This window comes from Engystomops pustulosus, unplaced genomic scaffold, assembly GCF_040894005.1.
Source record: "Engystomops pustulosus unplaced genomic scaffold, aEngPut4.maternal MAT_SCAFFOLD_277, whole genome shotgun sequence".
NCBI classification, from domain to species: Eukaryota; Metazoa; Chordata; class Amphibia; order Anura; family Leptodactylidae; genus Engystomops; species Engystomops pustulosus.
The window spans coordinates 75,001-79,083 of NW_027285156.1; positions in this window are offsets into that span (position 1 = coordinate 75,001).

Genomic DNA, 4,083 nt, shown 5'->3' on the forward strand with positions numbered 1-4,083 from the left:
GGTCCGCTACGCTTTCAACACCAGCGCCCGGCAGAGGGCTTGGAGAAGGCTCGCGCGGATCCTCGGTTCGGATCGCCTGGCTTCGCGGGAGCGGCCTTCGGCTAGGGCCGACGACGGCCGGACCGAGCAGATTTGGACCGGGGTGCGGGGCGAGTACCTGCCTCTCTCACGAAGGGAGTGTCACCGGTAAGAAGCCTCTTCCCACGTCTGCTTGCCGACTTACGCTCGCCCCGACGAGAGGCCCAACCGAAAGAGTGGAAAGGGGCAGAGATTTCCAGGGTCGCCCCACCAGGGATGCAATACCCCAGTGCAGACAGTCGGCCCTGCCCCGAACCTACTCGGTGGTTTGAAGGTTAACCTCTTGGGGAAAAGCAGCGATTCGCCTCGCGGTGCGTGCCTCCGCGGATCTAAACCCCCTCGATCGATGTGGGGCCAGAGGACCCCTTTTCCCCGTACGAAACTGTCAGCTCACCATGGGCTCGACGTCCGTGGGTCGGGGAGTTGAGCGCTTACGCGCGGCGGGACCTTATAACCTGCAGCGGCTGAGGAGCGAAGATTTCCAGGGTGGGCCCCCGGGGATGCCATACCCCGAGCAGCCTGTCGGCCCCGCTCCTAGCACGCTGGCAAGCAATGGAGTCTTCCCCGCGGCAGCCACCGCCCTCGCCCTAGCCTCGCCGTCGGTCGATGAAGAACGTCGTTCGCCCTCCTCTGGCTCGGGATTTGGAAACGGCCTGGCCTTCGCCTACTCCGTCGGGCAACTGCCTTCCGCCAGCCCCTTCCCTCGAATCCCCTTCTTCCATTTTAGACCCGATCAGGGGATTGGTCAGCCCAGCCCTGGGGTAAGAAGAGGGGTTGGGGTCGGTTCGGCTTCGGGTGCCCCGCTCGGCCAAAGGTTCCCCTCGCTTTGGAAGCACGCGAGGTCGCGGAGGGTGTCGGGGTTATTTTTTCGGCTCCCTGGCTTCGCGGGAGCGGCCTTCGGCTAGGGCCGAGGCCGTCCGGCCCGCGCAGATTTGGACCGGGGTCCGGGGCGAGTACCTGCCTCTCTCACGAAGGGAGTGTCACCGGTAAGAAGCCTCTTCCCACGTCTGCTTGCCGACTTACGCTCGCCCCGACGAGAGGCCCAACCGAAAGAGTGGAAAGGGGCAGAGATTTCCAGGGTCGCCCCACCAGGGATGCAATACCCCAGTGCAGACTGTCGGCCCTGCCCCGAACCTACTCGGTGGTTTGAAGGTTAACCTCTTGGGGAAAAGCAGCGATTCGCCTCGCGGTGCGTGCCTCCGCGGATCTAAACCCCCTCGATCGATGTGGGGCCAGAGGACCCCTTTTCCCCGTACGAAACGGCCGGCTCACCATGGGCTCGACATCCGTGGGTCGGAGAGTTGAGCGCTTACGCGCGGCGGGACCTTATAACCTGCAGCGGCTGAGGAGCGAAGATTTCCAGGGTGGGCCCCCGGGGATGCCATACCCCGAGCAGCCAGTCGGCCCCGCTCCTAGCGCGCTGACGAGCAATGGAGTCTTCCCCGCGGCAGCCACCGCCCTCGCCTCGCCGTCGGTCGATGAAGAGCCGAGTTCGCCCTCCTCTGCTCGGGACTCGGAAACGGCCTGGCCTTCGCCTACTCCGTCGGGCAACTGCCTTCCGCCAGCCCCTTCCCTCGAATCCCCTTCTTCCATTTTAGACCCGATCAGGGGATTGGTCAGCCCAGCCCTGGGGTAGGAAGAGGGGTTGGGGTCGGTTCGGCTTCCGGTGCCCCCGCTCGGCCAAAGGTCCCCTCGCTTTGGAAGCAGAGGGTGCCGGGGTTATTTTCGGCTTGACGCCTAGTCCGGTCCCTGCCGGTTCCCGTGGAGGCCCGCGGTCAAAACCAGCTCCCCGGCTGTCGGAGCCGGAGCCCCGCAGCCCGAGCGGACGCACCGAGTCCCTCATGTAAGGGATAGCCGCCCCTACGGAACGGCCCGGACTGGGACCAGGCACCCCCAGGCGCCGAAGGGGTGGGTCGGCCGTGTTGCCGAAGCTTAGCCGGCGCTGATGACCGCAGCCCCTAACGATGCCCACAGGCGGGGGAGCCAAGGAGAGCACTAGGAAGACGTGGCGGGGTCGGACGGCTCAATTTCCAGGGTGGGACCCCGGGGGTTCAGTACCCCGGGCATCCGGTCGGTTTCGCCGGCGCGACCCCAAGCCTTCCACGGCCCCCTTCGTGGGTGCAGGGATACCGTGCAGGGTGCAGGCTTAGACGCCAATTCCCCAGAAGTTTTAGGGATAGGGTTTGTCCGGGCGCCACCGCAGCGACAACCTCGCAAGAAGCTCTCTTCCACAAAAGCACGGGCAACGTTCGTGTGCGAGTGTTGGTCTCCCATGGTCTACCGACTCCCCCGGGCGGCCCAAGCGTTACGCCCACGGCCGGGCCCTCGAGCAGGCGCACCCCTGGTGCCTCTCGTAAGGGAAGGCTACGGTCCTCAACCCCTCGTATGGCGGGGAGGGCGCATTTGAAACGCTAAAGGACGAGCCCTGTTCGGGACCTGGCGGGGATCCGCGGATTGGCGAGAGGGATGGGTCTGCCGTTGGTCAGAGGGGACGCACCCCTGGGACGCAGTTTGGCATTAGCGACCGATGGCCCATCTACGACCATGTACTCCGGGAGCGCCAAGGAGGACGCGGGTGGGCTTTGGGGGCAGACTCAATTTCCAGGGTCTGGGCGCCGGGGGTGCAATACCCTTAAGCGCTCATGTCGGTTTCGTCTGCCGCCCGCCTCTGGCCCGGCTCCTAGTGACGGGTGCTGTGAACGTGCGATCGTGCTTGCGGTTGAAGAGTTCAAAGGCTACCGCTGGGGATAACACGCCCGGGGAATTTAGAAACCCCCCCCTCCGCTACAATCTCTGCTTCTGCCGGACTCGGAGGGGAGCCGCCCCGGGGGCGACCGCTCCCTCTCCTCTTCCGCGGCGTGCCGCGCGCTTCGCCGTCAGCAGCGGAGCGAACCTTTTTCTCGGTCCGCAGCTCTTCAGGCGTAGGCGGGCAGCGCTAACAGGGTACACTGGGGACCACTCGACCGCAACCGCTCCTCCGACCGACGAGCATACCTACCGCGGATACGCCACGGTGGGTCTAAGCCTCGTCGCCGCCGCGAGGAGCAGGCGGGAGCCGTCCCTTTTCGTGCTGCGGAAATAAACCGTGGACACAGAGGTGTGTCTGCGCTCTCCGACCGGGCGGGGGGCGATTGGACTTGCCCGAGGGACACTAGGCGAGGCGCTGCCGCGGGAGCCGGAGCTCCGCGCTGGACGCTGCCGCCGCCGCCGCCGCCCCCCACCCACGGTACGGTGGAGTACGCCCGTTCCATACGCTTCGTAGCAAACCTCAGCCGAAGCAGAGAGTCCTACCGCTGTGGCAGGAGCGGGGCCGTGCGAGGACCACACTGGCACCGCGCTACACAACCTTAGGCAGAGGACCACAGCCGCTCACGGGGAGCGGGGGATTGATGCGCGACCAAGACTGAGGCTAAGGAACGCTTTACCATAAACCGGCCGGGGCCAATACCCCTGACCGAGCAAAGTGCCCTGCCCCGCCGGATCGCGCTGTGTCAGATCGATCAAAAGAGCGGAGAGCCGAGACTCTACCGCTGGGAGTTTGTGGAGAACGGCCTGGCTTGCGTCCCGTCCTCCCGCCCTCGACCTCACATGGCTAGCCTCACCCGCCGGGAGCCACCCCATTGGGGACCGTAGGGCGGAGAAGGGGTCTCCGCGTCCGGAATTTACTTGTGGAGAACGGCCTGGCTTACGTCCCGTCCTCCCGCCCTCGACCTCACATGGCTAGCCTCACCCGCCGGGCGCCACCCCATTGGGGACCGTAGGGCGGAGAAGGGGTCTCCGCGTCCGGAATTTACTTGTGGAGAACGGCCTGGCTTACGTCCCGTCCTCCCGCCCTCGACCTCACACGGCTAGCCTCACCCGCCGGGCGCCACCCCATTGGGGACCGTAGGGCGGAGAAGGGGTCTCCGCGTCCGGAATTTACTTGTGGAGAACGGCCTGGCTTACGTCCCGTCCTCCCGCCCTCGACCTCACATGGCTAGCCTCACCCGCCGGGCGCCACCCCAT